General features: G+C 43.1%; 1 protein-coding gene across 1 annotated transcript in view; it reads right to left on the bottom strand.

Annotated features, from left to right (window-relative positions):
• Positions 1 to 12724, bottom strand: part of UGCG (UDP-glucose ceramide glucosyltransferase) — a 41531-nt gene that overhangs the window by 20004 nt on the left and 8803 nt on the right. The window lies entirely within an intron of this gene.

Below are 12724 nucleotides of genomic sequence, written 5' to 3'. Positions count from 1 at the left end.
ATGCAGTCCAACACAAATTTGTAACTTTCTTAAAACATTATGAGATTTTTGCCATTTTTTTTTTGTTTTAGCTCATCAGCTGTTGTTAGTGTCAGTGTATTTTGTGTGACCCAAGACAATTATTCTTTTTCCAATGTGGCCTAGGGAAGCCAAAAGATTGAATACCCCTGATGTACTTACTTTCTGACTATTGCTGTGTTCACAGAACCATGCCAGCCAGGCATAGCGCAGGCATTCAATAAAATACATGGTGAAGAAATGAATGGCAGTGTTAGCACGAAGATTAATTGCTCTTCATCTTAAATTGCCACTGAAGTGGCCACAGAACTGCAAAAGCAGATAAAATATAACCCCATCTGCAGCAGAAAATTATGGAAAAATAACCAGAACTTTCTGAGAAATTTCTTTGCAGTGAGATAATACACAATGCAAAGAAGTGTCAAGCAGACAGCATGGCAAGCAAGTAATGTGACAACTGGAACTCCCAATGTTAAGAAGGTCAGAATGGCAGGCGTAGAACAGCACGAAGCTGAAAGTAAGGAAAAAACTCGATGATGAGAAAAATGTCTATTAACAACACTGGAAGACATACCAGTGCCACCAGTTAACAGATAAGTGGCCAAATGGCCAATGTTCTCACTGCTGGTCCATTGCAAGGATGCTGTAGCACAGCAGGGCTCCTAATGAAAGAAGCAATGCCAGCCAGGCACAGTGGCTCACACCTGTAATACCAGAACTCTGGGGGGCCAAGGCAGGTAGATGACTTGAGGTCAGGAGTTTGAGATCAGCGTGGTCAACATGATGAAACCCTGTCTCTACCAAAAAAAAAAAAAAAATTACCCAGGCATGGTGGCAGGTGCCTGTAATCCCAGCTACTCAGGACGCTGAGGCAGAAGAATTGCTTGAACCCAGCAGGTGGAAGTTGCAGTGAGCCAAGATTGTGTTGCTGCACTCCAACCTGGGCAACAGAGTGAGACTCCGTCTCAAAAAAACAGAAGCAATGATGGAGAAGAGAGAACGTGCCCATCAGGCTGTCACAACAAGATGCCACTCAGTACAGTGGTGAAGTTTCTAAAGGAAGCCACTGAAGGCTTCCTCCTACTTCTCGTAAGTACATGGCAAGTACTTCTCATAAGCAAGTCTCCAAGCATTTGACAGTAATTAGACACTAGAATGATCATGGGTCCATCTGCAAGATATTCTAAGACACATGTTATTCCACATTTTAACATCTCTGACATCAACGGTACCTTACAATTGCTGCCAGCCAGATGGCAGCTCTGACTTACTGTGAAAATCAACTAATGAGAACTTCTAGATGATCAAAAAATCCTTGCATCAATGCATCTTGATTTCATAAAATCCACCATTAAACTAGGAATGACTTGGAGGGACACAAGTGCCACAACCCAGATGAGTTAGCCACACGCTTGGTTTCTAACTAAGGCGGGTGTGTGCTGCAGCAAACATCTAATGTTTTAGACAAAGCTATACAAACAGTTTTATATACATACACACAAGCCACACACACACACACAGACACATACACACACACACGCACACACACACACATACACACACCAGGTTTACAATGGAAAAACGTAAAAATCAACAAGAAGTTTAAAGAACAAGTGACATCAACTTCTGATACACCAAGTACCAGAAAATACTGGAGCACTGTCTATTGCAGTGTTACTTAAAGTGAGGTCTGGTCCAGCAGTTGCTTTTTATGGGTTTGCAAATGGGAAACAATTAAGTGAAACGTTTTAGAAACTTGTATAGCAATTTAACATTGCCATGACATCAAGCATGTGATTGGCAATTTATTTTTAGCATAGTTTACCAAAATATCAGCTCATGACAGATTGGATTTTTTTTTAAGACAGAGTTTTGCTCCGCCACCCAAGCTGGAGTGCAGTGGAGGTTCAATTGATTCTCCTGCCTCAGCCTCCCAAGTAGCTGGGATTACAGGCGTATACCACCATGCCCAGGTAACTTTTTGTATTTTTAGTAGAGACAGGGTTTCACCATGTTGGCCAGGTTGGTCTCAAACTCCTGATCTTAAGTGATCGGCCCCACCTTGTCCTCCCAAAGCGCTAGGATTATAGGTGTGAGCCAATGCACCTGGCCAGATTGGAAAATTTTAAAGAACAACTGCTTTGCCACAGATAGTTTGGAAAATATTGATCTACAGAGTTCATCTAGAAAACTAGACACAGGCAAAACCATGATCTAAAATGCATATATGTAAACCACAGAAGTAGTCACTATTTTATTTCCAACAAATACTAGACTAGATGCCTGAAACCCACCCAATAAAGAACATCTAGACTGTTGGGGAAAAAAGTTTCTATTACACAATTGGTTGACTGAACCAGATACATACATATGAGACAGGGTCTTGCTCTGTTGCTCAGGCTGGAGTGCAGTGGCATGATTATCTTCATCTTCCGAGCTCAAGCAATCCTGCCACCTCAGCCTCCCCAGTAGCTGGGACGACAGGTACACGCCACCACACCAGGCTAATTTTTTATTCTATTATGGGGATGGTATCTCACTATATTGCCCAGGCTGGTCTTGAACTCCTGGGCTCAAGGAATCCTCCTGCCTTGGCTTCCCAAAGTGCTGGGATTATAGGCATGAGCCACCACGTCCAGCCCCTGAACCGGTAATATATTCACATGGTTCAAATCACTAAAAATATTAAGAGGGTCTCATAAAAGAAATCTGTCACCACTGCCCCCACATCTTCCTGTTGCCATTACTGCGTCCCCAGCATTACTAGTTTATTGTTGTTCCAGAGGTTTTAAAAATGCATGTACAAGTCAAAATACAAATATATATACATATTTATGGTATGTATTATATATGTACATATTAATAGATACTTTTCTCTCTTCCTTTTTAATACAAGTGTTATAAAAGCATGTTTTTAAATACACAATTTAATCATTAGGAAAATAAAGAAGAGTCTCTAAGGTCAGAAATGAGAAAAAATCTCTCAGTGCGTTCTGGAGCCCATGCTTGCCTCCTGACCATCTATTGGTCCCTGGTGACCTGCAGATGGAGAGAAGCCTGAGACAAGAATGACAGGACAACTGTTCTGAGCTTTGCATAAATCTGGACTCCCGAAAGGCAAGCAGAAAAATCCTGGTCCACAGAGGGAAGATGCGGATGCTATTTAATCTTGGATTCAATCCTCAGTGAAACAGAATAAAAGAAAAAAGTCAGGCCGGGTACAGTGGCTCATGCCTGCAATCCCAGCGCTTTCAAAGGCGGATCACTTGAGGTCAGGAGTTTGAGACCGGCCTGGCCAACATGGTGTAACTCCGTCTCTACTAAAAATTACAAAATGTGAGCAGGCACGGTGGTATGCATCTGAGGTCCCAGCTACTCGGGAGGCTAAGGCCTGAGAATCGCTTGAACCTGGGAGGTAGAGTCTGCAGTGAGCTGAGATCGCGCCACCACGCTTCAGCATGGGCGACAGAGCGAGACTCGGTCTCAAACAAAAACAAAAACAAAAAAAGAAAAAAGCCTTCTTGGAGAACACCTCACCATATGGGTTTGGGCCCAGAATGCAACCTCCCTGTGTACCCGAACAAAACCCAAGAGAAGAGAAGGAAATGAGGAGAATCATCATATTTGACCACAAATAATACGAAAAGAACCACACAAGTTCTAGAAATGACAGTTATGATCACTGACATCAGAAACTCCAAAGATAAGTAACACAGAATCTTGCATACGCACAGTTTATGAAAGACTTGGACTCTAGATTAGAAGAAACTACCCAGAATGCAGCCCAGAGAGAGGGACAGGCAAAGACAGAAATCAAGAAAAAGTTTGAGCTGTGGAGGACAGAATAAGCAGCTCTAAAATGCCGGAGATTTTTATCTGTTGGTCCCCCTGTGTGATCTTTAAGTGCCATTAAACTGTAATAAAACATGCAGGTGAAATGCTGACCAAATAACAGAGAAATCTGACGCACTAATAATCTCAGTGCCCGTGGCAAGGCTTTATATTAAACACAGCAGCAACAAAGATCATCTAAAGTACTGAATCGTCTAGAGGCGATTACATTTGAGTATTTCCCTTCTCCCAGGATGTTTTACTTTGAATACTCTTAGATACACCTCCTTTCCTTTGAAGAACTTTTTGTATTGAGAATGGGGTATTTTATCATAGACTCATTCTGACTCTCCCAACAGCCACAAAGCCCTCTCTAGGTTTATGGATGAAGAGAACTGTCAAATACTGTATCTGAAATTTCTACTCAAAATAAGCCAGACTATCACAGGACCTTTAAAAAAAAAATTGTGCCTCCCCTCTGTTCTTGTCTCTGTCTAATATTTTGTTTCCAAAACCCAACAGGCAGCACGTAGTATACCCCCAGGGATCAAGATCCTACCTTGAAGAATACCGTTTTGACTTACGTAATGCAACCAACAAAGCCACTTGGTACAAATTACTTGAAATGCTTGCCAAAACAATAAAAGAATATCCATTAGGTCACCAAAAAAACAAACTAGCCCTTGGCTCAGCACACAGTGGTACTCCATGACTACTTTGCAGTCACTTACTGAACAACATATTTACAGCCCCAAATGTACACTAGTCATTATCACATGCACTGGAGAAGCAACAAGCAACAGGTGAATTCCCTACTGTCAAGGAGCTGTGGCTTAATGGGGAAGTTCGGCTGCACATGCCGAGAAGCTCTTCTTACAAAACTCTTACAGATGTCAACAAAGCTTTGCTCTGGAGCATCATTCCACAGATAGAAACAACGCCTCTGGCCATGACCATTGTGTTGGAAACCAACCTACAGATTTCTACACAGAAATCATGAAAGAGTTTGAGATGTGGATGACAGAATAAAAAGCTCTAAAATCCCAGTGATTTTTCTCAAAAAAAATTTTTTAAATCCCAGTGATTTTTTTCAAAAAAAAAATTTAAATCTCAGTAAATTTTTTCAAAAATTTTTAAATCCCAGTGATTTTTTTTTTTTTTTTTTTTTTTTCAAAATAAAGTTTCCAAGGTCAGCAGCAGCCTTCTGGGCCAGTGCAGTGGCTCATACCTGTAATCCCAGCACTTTAGGAAGATGAGGCAGGCGATCACTTGAGGTCAGGAGTTCAAGACCAGCCTGGCCAACATGACAAAACCACGTCTCTACTTAAAATAGAAAAATCAGCTGGGTGTGGTGGCACATGCCTGTAATTCCAGCTACTCTGGAGGCTGAGGCATGAGAATGACTTGAACCCAGGAGGTGGAGGTTGCAGTGAGCCAAGATAATACCACTGTACTCCAGCCTGGGTGGTAGAGAAGGAGGGAAGGAGGGAGGAAGGGAGAGGAAAGGAGAGGAAGGGAGAGGAAGGGAGGGGAAGGGAGGGGAAGGAAGAGGAAGGAAGGAAGGAAGGGAGGGAGGGAGGGAAAGGAAGAGGAAGGGAAAAATGGCGGGAAAGGAAGGAAGGAAGGAAGGAGGGAGGGAGGGAGGGAAGGAAGGAAGAAGGGAGGGAGGGAGGGAAAGAAGGAAGGAAGGAAGGAAGGAAGGAAAGAAGGAAGGAAGGAAGGAAAAAAAGACGAACAGGCATTGTGATCAATTGCCTAATGTCTCAAAAGTGGCCTCAATGGTGGAGTCCTTAAAGTGGGCCAGTATTATAAGTGGCTCGGACAGAGTCTTACAGGTTTTACTGGTTTCCAACCAGTTTTACTTTTAGTGTCTCAGATCAGGGTTTCTGCATTTCCTAGACAATATGAACTTCAGCCTATGATTCCTACACATTGCACAGGCTTTCTCATGGGTGTCCGTTTCCACCCTCAGCCTAGGGCAGATGACTTGCTTTCCAGGTTCTATACCGGGAATCCAGTTCTTACCTTCCTATAACGCATTTGGCTTGCAGCCTTGACCTTTTTGTTGGAGAAGTGGTGGTGGTGGGGTACTTTTTATTGATGCATAATGTACATATTATAAAATCACGCATACAGCTTAAAGAATTTTCTCAAAGTGAAACTCTCATGTAACCAGTACCTAGATCAAAAAACAGTATTAGCGGAACCTCAGAGGTCCCCTCGTGTCTCCTTCCACGTACTGCCCTTCTCTCAAGGGTACTCACCATCCTGACTTTTAACAATGCAGATCAGTTTTGCTGGCTTTAAAGTTTTATATAAATGGAATCCCATAGGATGTATCTTCATGTCTGACCTATTTGGGTTGCGTTATGTTTGTGAGATTCATCCATGCTGTTACATTTAGTTATCATTTATTCACTCTTGTTACAGGATAGTATTCCTTTTGCTAATACACCACACTTTACTTTCTGTTGATGGCTGTTTCGGTTGCTTACAGTTTGGGATTATTGCAATTAGTGTACCGCACTGTCTCTGTCTTCACACTAGTACTAAAAACCCTACTCTTCCCACCACCCCACAAGCCTTCAACTTTTGGAAAAGATGAAGAAACGCAAACTGGATTTATCCTCTCCCGCCTGAAACAACCAAACAATCAGTAAAAAAAAAAAAACAGGAGACAGCAGTTTTGAAGGTATTGGATATCAAGCAAAGGAGGACAGTGATTCCTATGACACAGAAAACAAATAAGGTAGGCTGGGCATGGTGGCTTATGCCTGTAATCCCAGCACTTTGAGAGGCCAAGGCAGGAGGATAACTTGAGGTCAGGAGTTCAAGACCAGCCTGGCCAACATGGTAAAACCCCATCTCTACTAAAAATATAAAAACTCATTAGCCAGGCATGGTAGTATGTGTCTGTAATCCTAGCTACTCGATTGGCTAAGGGCAGGCTGAGGCAGGAGAATCACTTGAACCTGGGAGGTGAGGTTGCAGTGAGCCAACATTGCACCACTCCACTCTAGCCTGGGCAACAGAGCAAGATTCCATCTCAAAAAAAAAAAAAAAAAAAAAGGCAGGGTACGGTGGCTCATGCCTGTAATCCCAGCACTTTGGGAAGCCAAGGTGGGTGGATCACAGATCAGGAATTCAAGACCAGCCTCACCAATATGGTAAAACCCCATCTCTACTAATAATACAAAAACTGCCCGGGTGTGGTGGCACATGCCTGTAGTTCCAGCTACTCGGGAGGCTAAGGCAGGAGAATCACTTGAACCCTGGAGGCAGAGGCAGCAGTGAGCTGAGACTGTGCCACTACACTCCAGCCTGGGCAATAGAGAGAGACAGGAAAGAAGGGAGGGAGGGAGGGAGGGAGGGAGGAAGAGAGGGAAGGGAAGGGGGGGAGTGGGGGAGGAAGGGAGGGGGAGGGAGGAAGAGAGAGAGGGGGGAGGGAGGGAGAGAGGGGGGAGGGAGGAAGGGGAGGAAGGGGAGGGAGGGAGGAGAGGAAGGGAAGGGAGGGAGGGAGAGAAAATGAATTGAAGAGCTGGAGTCAAGAGTCCAGAAAAACAAAAAAATCCAGCACCCAACACAGTGAAATTCAAAATGTCTGGCATCTATTAAAAAATTGCCAGGCATGTAAAGAATCAGGAAAATATGGCCAATAATGAGAAGAAATATCAATAAATAAAATCCCCACTGGGATTCAAATTGGCAGACAAGACCAACCCACTTCTTTACATTCCCTCTTGGTTTCTGGAATGTGGAGATTTCCCTTTCATATTTTCAGCCTCTGGGTGTATAAGTGTCTAATCATGACAGCATTTCCATGTGTTAACAGGAGAGGTGGTTCTCACGTGCACAGGCCACCTCTCATTCAGAAGTAAAGTCTGTACAAGACTCTGCAAATGCAGTGTGATACAGACTCTCAACAAAGTATGTTTAGAACACTTTGGGAGAAGACAGATGGAAGCATCTAACTATTCCTAGGAGGCAGTCCTTCCAGACTTTCATACTCCAAGTGCAGTCCACGGACCAGCAGCACTGGCATCACCTGGGAGCTTTTCAGAACTTCAGAATTTCAGGCCTCACCCCCCAGAAGTACTGAATCTGAATCTTTAGTTTAACAAGATCTCTAGGTGATTCACAGGCACACTCAAGCTTGAGCAGCACTGCTTTAAGACTCATCTCTGCTATAAATTCTTCGTGACTTCACAGACAAGGCTGAAAAGGCCTGGAGCTCATCCCTTAGACAAGAAATAACCATGAAAGGCTAAAAGGAAGCAACCAGGATCATTTTCGTATTTATAGAAGTTAAGAGAATAAAGTACAGGCAGGGGATATGGAAGGCAAGGGAAAAATATTACAAAGGTCCAAAAGAAAGAGAGGCACACAAACCAGAAAGGCATCAGAAATAAGTGAAAGGCCCAGACATGGTGGCTCAAGCCTGTAATCCCAGCCACTTTGGGAGGCCAAGGTGGGCAGATCATCTGAGGTCAGGAGTTCAAGACAAGCCTGGCAAACATGGTGAAACCGCGTCTCTACTAAAAATACAAAAATTAGCCAGGCGAGGTGGTGCGCACCTGTAATCCCAGCTACTCAGGTGGCTGAGGCAGGAGAATCACTTGAACCTGGGAGGCAGAGGTTGCAGTGAGTCAAGATCGTGCCACTGCACTCCAGCCTCAGCTACAGAGCGAGACTCTGTCTCAAAAAAACAAAAACAAGGAGCTAAAGTCATCTACCAAGAATGCGGTAGAACGGAGAAGATTTAGAGAGGTTTTGTAAGTGACAAGTGTCAGAGCTCAACACAGAAAAAAAAAAAGCATTGCCAGGCAGCACCACACGCGGGCTTAGCTGAGCCCTGAGACTCCCAATGTGTAGTAAGTAGTATTAGTCCACATGGCTGTGCGATCACCCTCTGCAGGATTTTCAAAGTTGAGCAGCTATAATTAGATGGATTCAGGATAACAGGGCAGACAGGTATGAAGTGAGGCAAGAGGCAAGATAATGAAGTGATGAACTGTGGGCTCTGGGCTATGTGGAGAAGTAAATGAAGCCAAGAGGGGCCAGGTGCTGGACACAACTATGGACAGACAGCCTGGGGCAGTCATTCTCAGCCTAGGCTGCACATCCGTGTCACCTGGGGAGTTTAAAAAATACTGATGCCTGAACCAATTTAACCGTGTCTATAGGGGTGAGATCCAGGCAGCAGTTGTTTCTTTTTTTTTAAGCCCTCGATGTGGCTCCATAGTGCAAAGTTGACAACCACAGGTCTAGAAAGACTAGATGACTGAAGAATGGAAAAGGCCTATAAACCCAGCACTTGTAAAGGCCAAGACAGGCGGATTGCTTGAGCTCGGGAGTTCGAAACCAGCCTGGCCAACAGGGCAAAACCCCATCTCTTCAAAAAATACAACAATTAGCCAGGCGTGATGGTCCGTGCCTGTTGTCCAGCTACCCAGGAGGCTGAGGTAGGAGGATTGCTTGAGCCTGGGAGGTTAAGGCTGTAGTGAGCCATGATAGCACTAATGCACTCCAACCTGGGTCACAGAGCGAGACCCTATCTCAAAAAAAAAGAAAAAAGAAAAAAGCCAAGGTGGGAACTTTGAGAAGGATCAGCTGTTATAAGATGACTCAAAGTGTGGGGCCTGTGAAGGAGCAGTACAAGTGGTGTAAGGATGTGAAAGAGTAGACGAGAATGGATAGGCGCTGTCTCCACAGTGAACTAAATGTTGCCAATTATCAGAAACTAAGATTCATAGCAACTGGAGAAATTCCTGTACAGATACCCTATCTCTATGGATTACCTCCAGGGTCATTTTAGGTTACCTCTGGCAGTATATATATACTGGCAGTATATAATATACAGAACCTGGGCTGCAGGTGCCTGGGTTTCTATTCCAGCTTGCTGGCTGTGTGTCTGTGGATAAGTTACTTCTTTATCTTACCTTTTTTTTTTTAAGTGTGGATAATAGTACCTATCTCATTGGTAGTTGTGAGGAATATATGAGATCAAGCCACAAGGTAAACATGCAATGATAGCTATTATTATCTGGTTAAAAGAAAAAAAACCTGCTAATTTCAAGGATAATTTCCATCAAATGGAACTTCTCTGAATTACCATAATTCTGATAAGAGATTTAGAGATATCAAATATTGATGAGATTCATGTACCCTTTAAAAAGGAAGGACTGGAAAACTGTGAAAGACTCTTTCCTATATATTTCTATTAGGTCATTACGGTGGGCTTTAAAAAATAAACAAATAAATAAAACCAACTCTTGTGTATTAAGAAAATTAAAGAGGTGAAATGGAATGAACACATCTAATGCACAGTTTAAATTATGTCCAATATTTAGGTTAACATTATATTGAAAATTACATGTATTTAAGAACAAATTTAATGTTCTATAGACATTATCCAAAAGTGTAAAGCAATGTTAAGTATGACAGTAAGAAACATTAAATATCATTAACTATTACCCATCAAAAATGGCTATTACTGTTTGTTTGGGCTTTTGTTTTTTGGGTTTTTTTGTTTTTTTTTTTTTTTTTTTTTGCTGATTTCTCCTTTTAAACTATTAGCTGAGTTCTCGGTTGGGCAAAGATGCTCCATAGTCCTGGCTTCCCTTGTTTTTCGAGATGGAGTCTGCAATGATGGGATCTCAGCTTACTGCAACCTCTGTCTCCCAGGTTCAAGTGATTCTCATGCCTCAGCCTCCCAAGTAGCTGGGGTTACAGGTGTGTGCCACCAAGCCCAACTAATTTTTGTATTTTCAATAGATACAGGGTTTCACCATGTTGGCCAGACTGGTATCAAACTCCTGACCTCAAGTGACCTGCCCGCCTTGGCCTCCCAAAGTGCTGGGATTACAGGCGTGAGCCACCACACCCAGCCATTTTTCAATATATGCATCACTTTCCTGAGGAATTATTTCTAAAGTCAATTTAAAATCAGGAGATAGAATCACTCTATATACCTTAAAAAAAATTAATGTAATTAAGGCAGCACTACCATCAAGGCCAGGGAGTGGAGGTGGTCAAAGCAGGTTGCTGCAGGGCCATACGCGCTAGCAGCTGGGACAAAGAACACAGGTACTATCTGGGGTGTCTGATCAGAGTAACTTAGACCTGCCTAAAGTCCAAAAGGTTATGAGAGATGAATCATGGGCAAAAGAGAGGCCTTCAGGGTCCTGCTTTCCATTGTGAGTTAGAAGGACATCTATTTGGGGAACGCTTCAAAGAACTCCAAGGGACAGGAAGAAATATTCAGGGGTTCTGCTGGCCTTTATAGCTGCTTTAGCCTTACGAATCTTTTTTTTGGAGACAGTCTCGCTCTGCTGCCCAAGCTGGAGTGCAGTGGCGCAATCTTGCCTTACTACCGTCTCTGCCTCCAGGGCTCAAGCAATTCTCATGAGCAGGTCTCCAGAGTAGCTGGGATTACAGGCACACGCCACCACACCTGGCTTATTTTTGACATTTTTTGTATAGATGGGATTTCGCCATGTTTGCCAGGCTGGTCTCAAACTCCTGACCTCAGGCAATCTTCCCGCCTTGGCCTCCCAAAGTGATGGGATTACAGGCACGTGCCACCATGCCTGGCTAATTTTTGGTATTTTTAGTAAAGATGGGGTTTCGCATGTTGGCTAGGCTGGAGTCGAACTCCTCACTTCAGGTGATCCTTTTGCCTTGGCCTCCCAAAGTGCTGGGATTACAGGCATGAGACACCACACCCAGCAGCTTGATGAATCTTAATTGCCTCCCTGCACAAGGGTTTTCAAGCTCTGAACTGACAGGATGGCCTTATTTGAACTTAGCTGATTTTGGTTTCCCAACATCCTAGTGTCTACAATTGTTACTGTCTTTTTCATCATTTTGGCTTATTTGTTTTATCCTTCCTATCTTTTAGTCTCAACCCCTGCTCCTTCTCACTCAACAATTTTTGATTTAATGGTGTGTGTGATTTTTAAATAACTTCTTTTACAGTTTTGTGTTCAAATTTGGCTTTAGCAAGGAGGGTGGGCTTCTTCCCCTTCACATGGCGAGAAGCAGCCTCTGCAGCAACCTTAATACAGCTCTTCACAAGTGAGGCACAGGAATTTCACTCAGTAGCTACATACTGGCTACCATAAAAGAAAATAAAAATAAAAATAAAAAAATAAGAATTTCACTCGGCAGGGTACAGTGGCTCACACCTGTAATCACAGTATTTTGTGGGGCTAAGAGAGACGGATCACTTGAGGCCAGGAGTTCAAGACCAGACTGGCCAACATGATGAAACCCCATCTCTACTGAAAATACAAAAATTAGAAGGGCGTGATGGTGCGTGCTTGTAGTCCCAGCTGCCTGGGAGGCTGAGGCACGAGAATCACTCAAACCCAGGAGGCAGAGGTTGCAATGAGCCGAGACTGTACCACTTCACTCCATCTTGGGTGACAAAGTGAGATTCTGTCTCAAAAAACAAAAAAAGAGAATTTCACTCGTTTCTAAGCAAGAAAATGAATTCCACAAGGGCAAAGTTCACCTTGTTTAAGTCCTAGAATGTGTTGTTTTTATAATTCTGATGCGTGGTTCTGCTAAACCAATTTATCTGACTCTAGGAATTCATCTTCCCTGCTCCACGTCACAAAGCTTGTTAATATTTCATGTAAAATTAGGTTGATTGCTGTATCAGCAGGTCCCTTACTTCACATAGTCCATGCCAGCAACTTCTAGTGACTAATGACCTTTGTATTACTGTTTGTTTATCATCAGTATGTGTCATGATCAATTTACTACATACAGCACTTCTCATTTCAAAAAAATATTGCTTCAAAATGGGCTTCATCAGCTATGCAAAGCACACCTTCTGGTGCAAGCTTAACTGTGCTAACATAAAATCTCC

Source organism: Sapajus apella, unplaced genomic scaffold (genome assembly GCF_009761245.1).
Source record: "Sapajus apella isolate SASKATOON/1434 unplaced genomic scaffold, GSC_monkey_1.0 scaffold46, whole genome shotgun sequence".
In the NCBI taxonomy this organism is placed as follows: domain Eukaryota; kingdom Metazoa; phylum Chordata; class Mammalia; order Primates; family Cebidae; genus Sapajus; species Sapajus apella.
The sequence above is the reverse complement of the archived record's forward strand: the minus strand, read 5'-3'. Positions and strand labels throughout refer to the sequence as shown.